The sequence below is a fragment of the Micropterus salmoides genome, unplaced genomic scaffold (genome assembly GCF_014851395.1).
Source record: "Micropterus salmoides isolate LMB-PRFRI ecotype aquatic unplaced genomic scaffold, ASM1485139v1 Ms_hic_scaffold_750, whole genome shotgun sequence".
Lineage (NCBI taxonomy): Eukaryota > Metazoa > Chordata > Actinopteri > Centrarchiformes > Centrarchidae > Micropterus > Micropterus salmoides.
This window is the reverse complement of record NW_024044516.1, coordinates 378-13954: the sequence shown is the minus strand read 5'-3', so window position 1 is coordinate 13954 and position 13577 is coordinate 378. Positions and strand designations below refer to the sequence as shown.

At 49.3% G+C, this 13577-nt stretch overlaps 7 non-coding genes and 3 pseudogenes across 7 annotated transcripts; all 10 read left to right on the top strand.

The window, feature by feature from the left end:
* The first annotated feature begins 726 nt into the window (after window positions 1-726).
* On the top strand, window positions 727-906 carry LOC119892921 (annotated as a pseudogene).
* A 969-nt stretch (window positions 907-1875) lies between these two features.
* Window positions 1876-1988, top strand: LOC119892917. Its single transcript, XR_005442694.1, has one exon. It is a non-coding gene; the product is annotated as a U5 spliceosomal RNA (small nuclear RNA).
* A 183-nt stretch (window positions 1989-2171) lies between these two features.
* Window positions 2172-2363, top strand: LOC119892920. Its single transcript, XR_005442696.1, has one exon. It is a non-coding gene; the product is annotated as a U2 spliceosomal RNA (small nuclear RNA).
* Window positions 2364-3331: 968 nt separating this feature from the next.
* On the top strand, window positions 3332-3444 carry LOC119892916. The gene has a single exon (XR_005442693.1). It is a non-coding gene; the product is annotated as a U5 spliceosomal RNA (small nuclear RNA).
* A 5440-nt stretch (window positions 3445-8884) lies between these two features.
* Window positions 8885-9065, top strand: LOC119892922 (annotated as a pseudogene).
* A 969-nt stretch (window positions 9066-10034) lies between these two features.
* On the top strand, window positions 10035-10147 carry LOC119892915. Its single transcript, XR_005442692.1, has one exon. It is a non-coding gene; the product is annotated as a U5 spliceosomal RNA (small nuclear RNA).
* Window positions 10148-10330: 183 nt separating this feature from the next.
* Window positions 10331-10522, top strand: LOC119892919. The gene has a single exon (XR_005442695.1). It is a non-coding gene; the product is annotated as a U2 spliceosomal RNA (small nuclear RNA).
* A 969-nt stretch (window positions 10523-11491) lies between these two features.
* LOC119892914 lies at window positions 11492-11604 on the top strand. The gene has a single exon (XR_005442691.1). It is a non-coding gene; the product is annotated as a U5 spliceosomal RNA (small nuclear RNA).
* A 182-nt stretch (window positions 11605-11786) lies between these two features.
* Window positions 11787-11978, top strand: LOC119892913. The gene has a single exon (XR_005442690.1). It is a non-coding gene; the product is annotated as a U2 spliceosomal RNA (small nuclear RNA).
* Window positions 11979-12945: 967 nt separating this feature from the next.
* Window positions 12946-13055, top strand: LOC119892918 (annotated as a pseudogene).
* Window positions 13056-13577: the final 522 nt, after the last annotated feature.

Below are 13577 nucleotides of genomic sequence, written 5' to 3'. Positions count from 1 at the left end.
CTCATCAGTTCTGTTTTTATCCCGCCTAGGAGAGTGATCTTAGACCTGGAACGAGCCATCTTTTATTTTTTGTGGGGCTCCAAGTGGGAAAGACTGAGACGAAGCGTGATGAAGAAGCCAAAGGAGAAAGGAGGAAAAGGAGTGCCAGACCTGCACTTGTTCCTAGGAAGCAGATACACAGCACTACACATCGCAACCGCCACAGCCCCATCCAGAAACCCCAAGACCGCAGCAATGACACGGTTCTGGATGGGGTCCTACCTCAGAAAACTTAAGATCTTACCCACAAGTCTCAGCGGCGGCCTGACCCTCCGGGTGAGGTTGGTGGGAAGGAGCTACAGGGTGAGGGTCTCCTCTGAGCGCCTGCACAAGATCCCGAGAGTCCAAATCTTTTTGGGGAGCTGAATGAGTTCCCCTTTGATAGGGACTCACTACACTCCTGCACAACAGTGGACTTGGAGAAGAGCTTTTATTATCCATTTATTTTTTGTGAGTTTTATTTTAACAAATGCACTCCGCTTTGAAGACATTTTAACAGACACTCACAGATATGGACAAGCTGAAAACCATTTTATACCTTTAATTTATGACGTTATCTGTAATGCATTTTAAACACTTTTTTTAAATGTTGTTTTACAGAGAACATTTATCTATTTATTGACATGTTGTATTTTAAAAGGTAACTTGGAATTGACATATTATGAATCATGTTTGAATTGAGTGTCAATAAAATTTTTCTCAAAAGAAAAAAATCTGTTCTTATCAGTTTAATATCTGATATGTCCCCTATAAGGGGGCAACATATTAAATGGATTTTTAGCACCGGGAGCTGAGACGAGGGGCTTGCTCCGTCCACTCCACGCATCGACCCGGTATTGCAGTGCCTCCGGGGGCGGTGCACCCTTCTCCTGCCTTGTGTAAAACCAAAATACTGACCCAAACGCAGAGGTTCGTCGCTCTGCCGGACGCCGGCCCGAAAAAGGCGCCAGTCGAGGGGGGGCGGCCAGCTGAAGCCTCGAAGAAGGCAGCGAGATTTGCACTTTATGATTGGCAGACGACGAGGGGATATTTGGGACCGGCATGGCTGTTAAATGTGCCCTGCACTTCCCCTCCCTTTCTCCCACTCGTCATCGAGAGCCCGAGTATTTCGGATGCTCGGTAGCCTGTGTCCAAAAGCCAGGCCTTCATTTCTCCGATTGGATAGAGCCTCTCAGAAGGTGGGGAGGGGACACTGCGGCGCCTCCGTAGGCCCGGCACGGTTGGCCAACACGGTGGAGGAACCGCAGCGTAGAAAGGATACAAGAAACTAAAACACCTCAAATGAAGCAAGAAAACCTGCTACAACTGCTAAATCGGTGAATAAAACACACTTACCTTCTCGTCTTTGGTCTGGTCAAGGTGGCAGTCCGGCAGAGGACAGGTAGGCAGTCCTCGGGACCAATGAATTCCTTGTTGCAAAAGTTTTTCAGCTACGGCAAAGTTGAAATTTTATTCACAAGGAATGAGGTGAATCTCCTCCCAGAAAAGCTGGTGACACAAAACGAAGCCCCAAACCGGCAAAGGTTTTAACCAGAAAGAGGAGGCCATTGCAGTCTTGGCCAAAAGGCCGAGAAGCGATCGGCCACATTTCCCCTCCCTTTCTCTCACTCGTCATCGAGAGGCTACAAGAGCCCGAGTCGTTCGGTAGCCTCTGTCCAAAAGCCAGGCCTTCGTCTCTCCGCAGCCCGATTGGATAGAGCCTGCCATGACCTGGGGAGGGGTAGGGGAACGGGCGTGGCCTGGTACTTGGGACTCGAGAGGCAGAGTGAGGCTTACCGTGAGGGTAGTGGCCGGGACGACTAGGCTCGTCGGCGGCTCTGGAGGAGGGGCCCGTACTTACTCGGGTTTCTCTTCATAACGTACAAGTCTTTCGCCTTTTACTAAAGACTTCCGTGGAGAGGGACGCCAATGAGTTAAAACTATTTTTGGCAGGCTCTGCCGTGTGGCCGAGCCTCGTGCGTTTGTGAAAAGGAAATAAAACGCCGCCCCCGGCAAGGTTGAGCGGTGCGACGAGGCGCGCTCGGGAGGAGGTGCTGAGACTCAGCCGTTGTTATGCGCAGTTGAAACCACTGCGCCACGGCAGGGGGAGAACTGCTCCGGGAGGTGGGCGCTGGAAGCAACCAGCGGGGGTTATCGCTTCTCGGCCTTTTGGCTAAGATCAAGTGTAGTATCTGTTCTTATCAGTTTAATATCTGATATGTCCCCTATAAGGGGGCAACATATTAAATGGATTTTTAGCACCGGGAGCTGAGACGAGGGGCTTGCTCCGTCCACTCCACGCATCGACCCGGTATTGCAGTGCCTCCGGGGGCGGTGCACCCTTCTCCTGCCTTGTGTAAAACCAAAATACTGACCCAAACGCAGAGGTCGTCGCTCTGCCGGACGCCGGCCCGAAAAAGGCGCCAGTCGAGGGGGGGCGGCCAGCTGAAGCCTCGAAGAAGGCAGCGAGATTTGCACTTTATGATTGGCAGACGACGAGGGGATATTTGGGACCGGCATGGCTGTTAAATGTGCCCTGCACTTCCCCTCCCTTTCTCCCACTCGTCATCGAGAGCCCGAGTATTTCGGATGCTCGGTAGCCTGTGTCCAAAAGCCAGGCCTTCATTTCTCCGATTGGATAGAGCCTCTCAGAAGGTGGGGAGGGGACACTGCGGCGCCTCCGTAGGCCCGGCACGGTTGGCCAACACGGTGGAGGAACCGCAGCGTAGAAAGGATACAAGAAACTAAAACACCTCAAATGAAGCAAGAAAACCTGCTACAACTGCTAAATCGGTGAATAAAACACACTTACCTTCTCGTCTTTGGTCTGGTCAAGGTGGCAGTCCGGCAGAGGACAGGTAGGCAGTCCTCGGGACCAATGAATTCCTTGTTGCAAAAGTTTTTCAGCTACGGCAAAGTTGAAATTTTATTCACAAGGAATGAGGTGAATCTCCTCCCAGAAAAGCTGGTGACACAAAACGAAGCCCCAAACCGGCAAAGGTTTTAACCAGAAAGAGGAGGCCATTGCAGTCTTGGCCAAAAGGCCGAGAAGCGATCGGCCACATTTCCCCTCCCTTTCTCTCACTCGTCATCGAGAGGCTACAAGAGCCCGAGTCGTTCGGTAGCCTCTGTCCAAAAGCCAGGCCTTCGTCTCTCCGCAGCCCGATTGGATAGAGCCTGCCATGACCTGGGGAGGGGTAGGGGAACGGGCGTGGCCTGGTACTTGGGACTCGAGAGGCAGAGTGAGGCTTACCGTGAGGGTAGTGGCCGGGACGACTAGGCTCGTCGGCGGCTCTGGAGGAGGGGCCCGTACTTACTCGGGTTTCTCTTCATAACGTACAAGTCTTTCGCCTTTTACTAAAGACTTCCGTGGAGAGGGACGCCAATGAGTTAAAACTATTTTTGGCAGGCTCTGCCGTGTGGCCGAGCCTCGTGCGTTTGTGAAAAGGAAATAAAACGCCGCCCCCGGCAAGGTTGAGCGGTGCGACGAGGCGCGCTCGGGAGGAGGTGCTGAGACTCAGCCGTTGTTATGCGCAGTTGAAACCACTGCGCCACGGCAGGGGGAGAACTGCTCCGGGAGGTGGGCGCTGGAAGCAACCAGCGGGGGTTATCGCTTCTCGGCCTTTTGGCTAAGATTGAGTAAGAGGAGGATCTGTTGACAGTCTACAATGACATCGTCAGCTAACTCACAGCAGGTGCATGCCGTGCTGAAAAATACGCTTAGGTTTGTGTGGAACAGTACCGACGAGTTAATGGAGAGAAAGATTTTTGGACAAGCCATTCTGTTTGGAGCTCTGTGCCTCAAGATTGACGACCTTCTGTGTCTGCAGAAAAACGCCACGGACAAGTATTACGACGTCACGTTTTACACCGTTACCAAGATGGAGGAGGTGAAAGGATTAGCACTTCGATTGGCAGACGGATTGCTGAAAAACTTCAGGGTGCTCAGCCTGTGTCGTACTGGTGAGCGCATTGTGACTGTGCACATTTACAACCCTTGGGTGTCAGAGGAAGCAACCAGGTATTTTCTTGCCAGGTACGTGACTGTGTTAACAAGTATGGGAGACATTAAGGATGTGCTGGGGATATGGACCGGAAAACGGCAATTCCGGGTCATGCTGAAGGAAGACCCGAATGGTTATGATGGTTTTTGCCATCCCCCCGCTACCTTCACCATTGGCTCCCATAGAGGTTTCCTAGTCTATGGGGGTCAGCCGCTGTACTGCAGGCAATGTGCTTCATATGGACACCTGGCAAGGTCTTGCAGGCAGGTGCGGTGCAGAAACTGTGATAGTTTGGGACACACCATGAGAAATTGTGATCAGCCAAAAAAATGTAGTTTATGTGGGCTGGAAGGACATTTATTTGGGCATTGCCCAGAAGTGGGGTCTTCGTATGCACGTGCTGCCAGACGGGAGTCGGTGGCCCCAGGTGCGCAACACAGGGATGGACCCGCATGTGACGACCCACGCTCCACATCCTTAAGAGCAATTGAGGACGTAATTGCCGAGCTCACGGGAGGAGTGGTGGAGACAAAGGGGGCAGATGCACTGGAGGTGGTGTCAGTCCAGGCAGAGAGCGAGGACGCCTGGGGGAAGCAGGGGGGGGAAGCTGAGAGTTTGGAGGAGGCTTCTTCTGTTATTGAGTGGGTCGCGGGGAAGAAAGGAGGAAAAAGTAAGAGAAAGAGGGCAAAGACGAGCTTGTTGCTTTCACCACCATCCTCTCCTCTGCTCGTTGAGGCGAACAGGTTTGGGGTACTTGTTTCTGAGGTTTGGGAAGAAATGCAGGAGGGAAAGGAGACTGGACAGGTGCATGAGATCACTGACAATGCGGCAAAGGAGGGGGGCAGCGCTGCGGCAGCTGTGGACGATTGCCTGGAGAGTGAGGAAGCTGGGGAGGCGTTAACCCAGAAAGGCATGACTGCATCGTCCAGTAGTAAGGTTCCAGCTAGCGGTGTCCCAGGAGAGCCTCCCTGCATAGCTGTATTCTCCTCGGATGCTCCTCCTGCCCCGAGAAGCTGCCCCGTACTCTCAGAAGATAGCCCTTCCAGTTCAGAGTGCTCTTTCCCACTGAAGGAGCCAGATGAGGAGGACTTTCTGCCATGATTGGTGGAAAGAGCAACGTGAGTGAGCATACTGTTTTGGGCTCCTTTTTTTTCTGTCACTTCCTCCATTTTTCTTTTTTTTGCATAGTCTGTCTTTATTTCATATATTAACTATAAATGTGAGGGGGTTGAGAAATGCATCAAAGAGAGCAGTAGTTTTTTCTCATTTAAGTTCAGTGGATTTTTCTTTGTGCCTCTTGCAAGAGGTCCACCTAAAGACTGTGGAGGATGTGAAGGGGTTCACAAAAGAGTGGGTTAAAGGGGACTCTAGATGGAGCATTGGGGGTGTTCACTCATCTGGGGTGGGGACGTTAAGTGGGAATGTGGAAGTTAAAATAGTCGGGAGTTTTTCTGTGATACAGGGGAGGGTTTTGGTCACAGATGTTGACTGGAAGGGTAAGAGTTTAAGAGTGGTAAATATATATGCCCATGCTGCACCAAAAGAACGAAATGAGCTATTTCTTAAGTTAGACACCGTTTTCATGACCAATCGTCATGTAATCGTTGGAGGTGATTTCAACTCTCCTAGTGAGGGCAAAAACATGGGAGTTAACTTCCATAGTTTGGTAAAAAAGTACAGTTTAGTTGATAGTTTTAGGAGTTTTAACTCTGATGACCCTGGTTTCACATGGGGAAACAGTAGAGGGGCACGGAGTAGAATAGATTATATTTTTTGTCCGTTAGATTTTCAGGTGTTTGAGGCACAAGTGTCACCTGTTTTCTACTCAGATCACAACATGCTCTCTGTTGTATTAAACCTGAAGGTGACATGTTTTGGGAAAGGGTACTGGAAATTGAATAACAGTATTCTTGGAGCCCGGCAGTTTAGGGTAGGGTTCAGGAGTTTCTTCAAGGAGTGCATTAAAATGAAGATGTTTTATGGTAATGTATCTGGATGGTGGGAAAGCACAAAGGTCCGTATTAAACATTACATACAGGTGTACTCAAAAGAATCCAGAAAAGCGGAGTTTAAAGAATATTATCAATTGCAAAAATCAATAGAAAATTTAATGGCACAACAAAACACTGGTGAGCGCATAGATGAGGAATTATTGAAACGCTGGCAAAACGAGCAGAGGCTATTTTTTCATAAGAGGGCTGAGGCTTATAAATTCAGGAGTCTTGATGAAAAATGGGAAAAGGATGAGAAATGTTCATCCTATTTTTTCAAGCAGTCTAAAGTACGGGCAAAGAGAAGGAGAATAGCCTCCCTTCTAAATGAACGAGGGGAGGAAATTGACGATCCGGAAGGGCTGGTAGAAATTGCTTCGGGTAATTATTCCAAGTTTTTTAGCGCAGAAATAGTAGATTATAGTAAGGGTTCACTGCTGTTGAATAATGTAGATAGCTCAATCCCCGACTATCTGAAACTAGAGTTGGATAAAGACATACAATTGGAAGAAATTTTGAAGGCGCTTCAGTCTTTAAAGAAAGGGAAGGTGCCAGGAGTGGATGGACTTACAAAAGAATTTTACTTGGTTTTCTGGGAAGATATTGGGCCTCAGTTGTTAGATTTGTTTACTTTCATTTGCACATCTGGGATAATGGGGAGCACAATGAGAGAGGGGGTGATTTCCCTGCTATATAAAAAAGGGGACGTTCGAGATATATCCAACTACAGACCCTTAACGATGTTGTGCACAGATTATAAGATTTTTAGTAAAATTCTAACAAACAGGTTGGTATCCGCCTTGGAGTTCATTATAGGACTGGATCAAACTTGTGCAGTACAAGGCAGACAGATACAATGGAATCTGCAAATGCACAGAGATGTACTAGCCTATTCCGAGGATAGAAATTTTCCCCTTATTGTGCTCAGTCTTGATCAGGAAAAAGCTTTTGATAGGGTCAATCACAAATTTTTATTTAGGATTTTGGAAAGATTTGGGTTTGGTAAAAGATTTAGAAGTTGGCTGAAGATTTTATACACAGAGGTAGGAAGTAGAGTTAATGTCAATGGCAACATGGGAGTTTTGTTTAAGCAAACCAGGGGCGTCAGGCAGGGGTGCCCTGCATCAGCCCCTTTGTATGTTGTGTTTATTGAAATTTTGGCATGTGCAATTAGAAAAAATGCTAAAATCAGGGGTCTACCGTTGCCAGGTGGGGAAACATTGGTTATATCTCAGTTTGCAGACGACACTGTATTGTATTTAGAAAATGACTTTTGTTTAAAGGAAGCTATTAATGTTATTGAAGTGTTCTCGAGTGCTTCAGGGTCTAGGATTAATAAAGGGAAGTCACTGATTAAATATCTGGGAAGGTGGAAGGATAGGAATGACAAGCCATATGGGCTTGCCCTGTGCGCGGGGCCGATGACATTATTGGGTATATCCTTTGGTAATAAGGATGATGTTGAAAGTAATTGGGAGGTAAGATTAGCTAAAGTGCTATCAAAGCTCAACATGTGGAAATTGAGAAAACTGTCATTCAGTGGCAAAGTCCTAGCTATAAAAGCCGATATATTGCCAGCCTTACTTCATGTGGCATGTGTTTTTCCCATGACGGCAATGATTTGCTTAAAGTTGCAAAGGATGTTGTTTAATTTCATGTGGGGAGGGTATGAATATATTAAAAGAGAAATAATGTACCAGCCCATTGAGAGAGGAGGTAAAGACATGCCAAATGTCAGGTTGAAGTTGAACGTGATTTTTTTTTCAAATATCTGTAAAATAACTATGTCACCTCCAAAACATAAATGTCACTCTTTAATGAAATTTTGGCTTGCTATGCATTTGAGGCCCTTAGGGGTAGCATGGGATAACAGGTCTCCCAAAGCTGAGGTTATGCCTTTGTACTATAAAGGAATAATCAGTTGGGCAAAGAAGTACAAGGAGTGTTGGGATAGTCATTTAGTACTCAATCATAGAAAACTGTATGAGGAATTGATGGCCAGGTTCAACCCAAGAGAAACTGTTCATATTCCTTCTGAAGTATGGAAGAGAACACAGTTTAAGCAGTTGGACAATCAGTTGAAAGATTTTAATTGGTTGGTGCTTCACAGGAGATTAGCAGTAAGAAACACCTTGTTTAATCACGGCCTAACAAGAAGTAAGTACTGTCCAAGAGAGGGATGTTTGGGAAAAGAAACGGTGGAACATGCATTATTTGAGTGTTTTTTCGCACAACAAATTTGGGAGGGGTTGGGTAAAAAGTTTGTGTCTTTGAGGGATATGACATGGGAAGGGGTTCTTTACATGGAATTTAATATGGAGAGGGAGAAACTGCATAAAGTAGTGCTTCTCGTATCTATAGTAAAGTACAAGTTGTGGGAGGTAAGATGTGATGGGCTAAATGGAGGAAGCAAGTGGTCAGTGTTGGGAACTATAAAGAGCATTGAAGACTCAATAGAGAGGCGATACCAATTAGAGATCAGAAAATGGGGTATTGACTCGATCAAAGACAGATGGAAAATGATTTATGGTAATTCATAGAGGTCAACAGAAGGTGTTGTGGATTTATTATGATGGTTATGGGAGTGGTTTTGTTATGGTCTCTTCATGCATACATGCCATGCATCGTAATGGAAAAAAAGAAAAAAAGAGAGGGCTCGAGAACTGGGTTCCATGAGTTATTGATGTATACCTTGTGTTTTGTTGATGTCGTTTTTTTTTTTTTTTTTTTTTTACTAATTAAGGTAACAAAGGGACACTGTGTATAGAGATGCCGAGGGGGAGGATTGTTGTTTTGTGTTGGATGTGGGATTAATATAGGTGGGATGCAAGTACTGAAATGTGTGTATTGAATGTTTATGTCACAAATAAATTATATTTTCCAAAAAAAAAAAAAAAATCTGTTCTTATCAGTTTAATATCTGATATGTCCCCTATAAGGGGGCAACATATTAAATGGATTTTTAGCACCGGGAGCTGAGACGAGGGGCTTGCTCCGTCCACTCCACGCATCGACCCGGTATTGCAGTGCCTCCGGGGGCGGTGCACCCTTCTCCTGCCTTGTGTAAAACCAAAATACTGACCCAAACGCAGAGGTTCGTCGCTCTGCCGGACGCCGGCCCGAAAAAGGCGCCAGTCGAGGGGGGGCGGCCAGCTGAAGCCTCGAAGAAGGCAGCGAGATTTGCACTTTATGATTGGCAGACGACGAGGGGATATTTGGGACCGGCATGGCTGTTAAATGTGCCCTGCACTTCCCCTCCCTTTCTCCCACTCGTCATCGAGAGCCCGAGTATTTCGGATGCTCGGTAGCCTGTGTCCAAAAGCCAGGCCTTCATTTCTCCGATTGGATAGAGCCTCTCAGAAGGTGGGGAGGGGACACTGCGGCGCCTCCGTAGGCCCGGCACGGTTGGCCAACACGGTGGAGGAACCGCAGCGTAGAAAGGATACAAGAAACTAAAACACCTCAAATGAAGCAAGAAAACCTGCTACAACTGCTAAATCGGTGAATAAAACACACTTACCTTCTCGTCTTTGGTCTGGTCAAGGTGGCAGTCCGGCAGAGGACAGGTAGGCAGTCCTCGGGACCAATGAATTCCTTGTTGCAAAAGTTTTTCAGCTACGGCAAAGTTGAAATTTTATTCACAAGGAATGAGGTGAATCTCCTCCCAGAAAAGCTGGTGACACAAAACGAAGCCCCAAACCGGCAAAGGTTTTAACCAGAAAGAGGAGGCCATTGCAGTCTTGGCCAAAAGGCCGAGAAGCGATCGGCCACATTTCCCCTCCCTTTCTCTCACTCGTCATCGAGAGGCTACAAGAGCCCGAGTCGTTCGGTAGCCTCTGTCCAAAAGCCAGGCCTTCGTCTCTCCGCAGCCCGATTGGATAGAGCCTGCCATGACCTGGGGAGGGGTAGGGGAACGGGCGTGGCCTGGTACTTGGGACTCGAGAGGCAGAGTGAGGCTTACCGTGAGGGTAGTGGCCGGGACGACTAGGCTCGTCGGCGGCTCTGGAGGAGGGGCCCGTACTTACTCGGGTTTCTCTTCATAACGTACAAGTCTTTCGCCTTTTACTAAAGACTTCCGTGGAGAGGGACGCCAATGAGTTAAAACTATTTTTGGCAGGCTCTGCCGTGTGGCCGAGCCTCGTGCGTTTGTGAAAAGGAAATAAAACGCCGCCCCCGGCAAGGTTGAGCGGTGCGACGAGGCGCGCTCGGGAGGAGGTGCTGAGACTCAGCCGTTGTTATGCGCAGTTGAAACCACTGCGCCACGGCAGGGGGAGAACTGCTCCGGGAGGTGGGCGCTGGAAGCAACCAGCGGGGGTTATCGCTTCTCGGCCTTTTGGCTAAGATCAAGTGTAGTATCTGTTCTTATCAGTTTAATATCTGATATGTCCCCTATAAGGGGGCAACATATTAAATGGATTTTTAGCACCGGGAGCTGAGACGAGGGGCTTGCTCCGTCCACTCCACGCATCGACCCGGTATTGCAGTGCCTCCGGGGGCGGTGCACCCTTCTCCTGCCTTGTGTAAAACCAAAATACTGACCCAAACGCAGAGGTTCGTCGCTCTGCCGGACGCCGGCCCGAAAAAGGCGCCAGTCGAGGGGGGGCGGCCAGCTGAAGCCTCGAAGAAGGCAGCGAGATTTGCACTTTATGATTGGCAGACGACGAGGGGATATTTGGGACCGGCATGGCTGTTAAATGTGCCCTGCACTTCCCCTCCCTTTCTCCCACTCGTCATCGAGAGCCCGAGTATTTCGGATGCTCGGTAGCCTGTGTCCAAAAGCCAGGCCTTCATTTCTCCGATTGGATAGAGCCTCTCAGAAGGTGGGGAGGGGACACTGCGGCGCCTCCGTAGGCCCGGCACGGTTGGCCAACACGGTGGAGGAACCGCAGCGTAGAAAGGATACAAGAAACTAAAACACCTCAAATGAAGCAAGAAAACCTGCTACAACTGCTAAATCGGTGAATAAAACACACTTACCTTCTCGTCTTTGGTCTGGTCAAGGTGGCAGTCCGGCAGAGGACAGGTAGGCAGTCCTCGGGACCAATGAATTCCTTGTTGCAAAAGTTTTTCAGCTACGGCAAAGTTGAAATTTTATTCACAAGGAATGAGGTGAATCTCCTCCCAGAAAAGCTGGTGACACAAAACGAAGCCCCAAACCGGCAAAGGTTTTAACCAGAAAGAGGAGGCCATTGCAGTCTTGGCCAAAAGGCCGAGAAGCGATCGGCCACATTTCCCCTCCCTTTCTCTCACTCGTCATCGAGAGGCTACAAGAGCCCGAGTCGTTCGGTAGCCTCTGTCCAAAAGCCAGGCCTTCGTCTCTCCGCAGCCCGATTGGATAGAGCCTGCCATGACCTGGGGAGGGGTAGGGGAACGGGCGTGGCCTGGTACTTGGGACTCGAGAGGCAGAGTGAGGCTTACCGTGAGGGTAGTGGCCGGGACGACTAGGCTCGTCGGCGGCTCTGGAGGAGGGGCCCGTACTTACTCGGGTTTCTCTTCATAACGTACAAGTCTTTCGCCTTTTACTAAAGACTTCCGTGGAGAGGGACGCCAATGAGTTAAAACTATTTTTGGCAGGCTCTGCCGTGTGGCCGAGCCTCGTGCGTTTGTGAAAAGGAAATAAAACGCCGCCCCCGGCAAGGTTGAGCGGTGCGACGAGGCGCGCTCGGGAGGAGGTGCTGAGACTCAGCCGTTGTTATGCGCAGTTGAAACCACTGCGCCACGGCAGGGGAGAACTGCTCCGGGAGGTGGGCGCTGGAAGCAACCAGCGGGGGTTATCGCTTCTCGGCCTTTTGGCTAAGATCAAGTGTAGTATCTGTTCTTATCAGTTTAATATCTGATATGTCCCCTATAAGGGGGCAACATATTAAATGGATTTTTAGCACCGGGAGCTGAGACGAGGGGCTTGCTCCGTCCACTCCACGCATCGACCCGGTATTGCAGTGCCTCCGGGGGCGGTGCACCCTTCTCCTGCCTTGTGTAAAACCAAAATACTGACCCAAACGCAGAGGTCGTCGCTCTGCCGGACGCCGGCCCGAAAAAGGCGCCAGTCGAGGGGGGCGGCCAGCTGAAGCCTCGAAGAAGGCAGCGAGATTTGCACTTTATGATTGGCAGACGACGAGGGGATATTTGGGACCGGCATGGCTGTTAAATGTGCCCTGCACTTCCCCTCCCTTTCTCCCACTCGTCATCGAGAGCCCGAGTATTTCGGATGCTCGGTAGCCTGTGTCCAAAAGCCAGGCCTTCATTTCTCCGATTGGATAGAGCCTCTCAGAAGGTGGGGAGGGGACACTGCGGCGCCTCCGTAGGCCCGGCACGGTTGGCCAACACGGTGGAGGAACCGCAGCGTAGAAAGGATACAAGAAACTAAAACACCTCAAATGAAGCAAGAAAACCTGCTACAACTGCTAAATCGGTGAATAAAACACACTTACCTTCTCGTCTTTGGTCTGGTCAAGGTGGCAGTCCGGCAGAGGACAGGTAGGCAGTCCTCGGGACCAATGAATTCCTTGTTGCAAAAGTTTTTCAGCTACGGCAAAGTTGAAATTTTATTCACAAGGAATGAGGTGAATCTCCTCCCAGAAAAGCTGGTGACACAAAACGAAGCCCCAAACCGGCAAAGGTTTTAACCAGAAAGAGGAGGCCATTGCAGTCTTGGCCAAAAGGCCGAGAAGCGATCGGCCACATTTCCCCTCCCTTTCTCTCACTCGTCATCGAGAGGCTACAAGAGCCCGAGTCGTTCGGTAGCCTCTGTCCAAAAGCCAGGCCTTCGTCTCTCCGCAGCCCGATTGGATAGAGCCTGCCATGACCTGGGGAGGGGTAGGGGAACGGGCGTGGCCTGGTACTTGGGACTCGAGAGGCAGAGTGAGGCTTACCGTGAGGGTAGTGGCCGGGACGACTAGGCTCGTCGGCGGCTCTGGAGGAGGGGCCCGTACTTACTCGGGTTTCTCTTCATAACGTACAGTCTTCGCCTTTTACTAAAGACTTCCGTGGAGAGGGACGCCAATGAGTTAAACTATTTTTGGCAGGCTCTGCCGTGTGGCCGAGCCTCGTGCGTTTGTGAAAAGGAAATAAAACGCCGCCCCCGGCAAGGTTGAGCGGTGCGACGAGGCGCGCTCGGGAGGAGGTGCTGAGACTCAGCCGTTGTTATGCGCAGTTGAAACCACTGCGCCACGGCAGGGGGAGAACTGCTCCGGAGGTGGCGCTGGAAGCAACCAGCGGGGTTATCGCTTCTCGGCCTTTTGGCTAAGACTGCGATCGCCTCCTGTGTCTGGATAAAACTTTTGCCTGTTTGTGCGAAGTGTTACCAGGTTTTTTTGGGAGATACTCACATTATTCCTTGGAATAAATTTCAACTTTGTTTGTAGTTGAAATTTTTCACACAAAGGAATTCATTGGTTCAGAGGACTGCTTACCTGTACTCTGCCGGAATCTCTCGACCAGGCCAAACAAACAAGGTAAGTGTGTTTTTTCACCTTTTAACATTTTTGTAGATTTTATTGCTCTTTTTAGAGCTTCTTTTACCTTATTTTAGTTGACTTGGTTTTAGACTGTTTTAGGTGTTTTA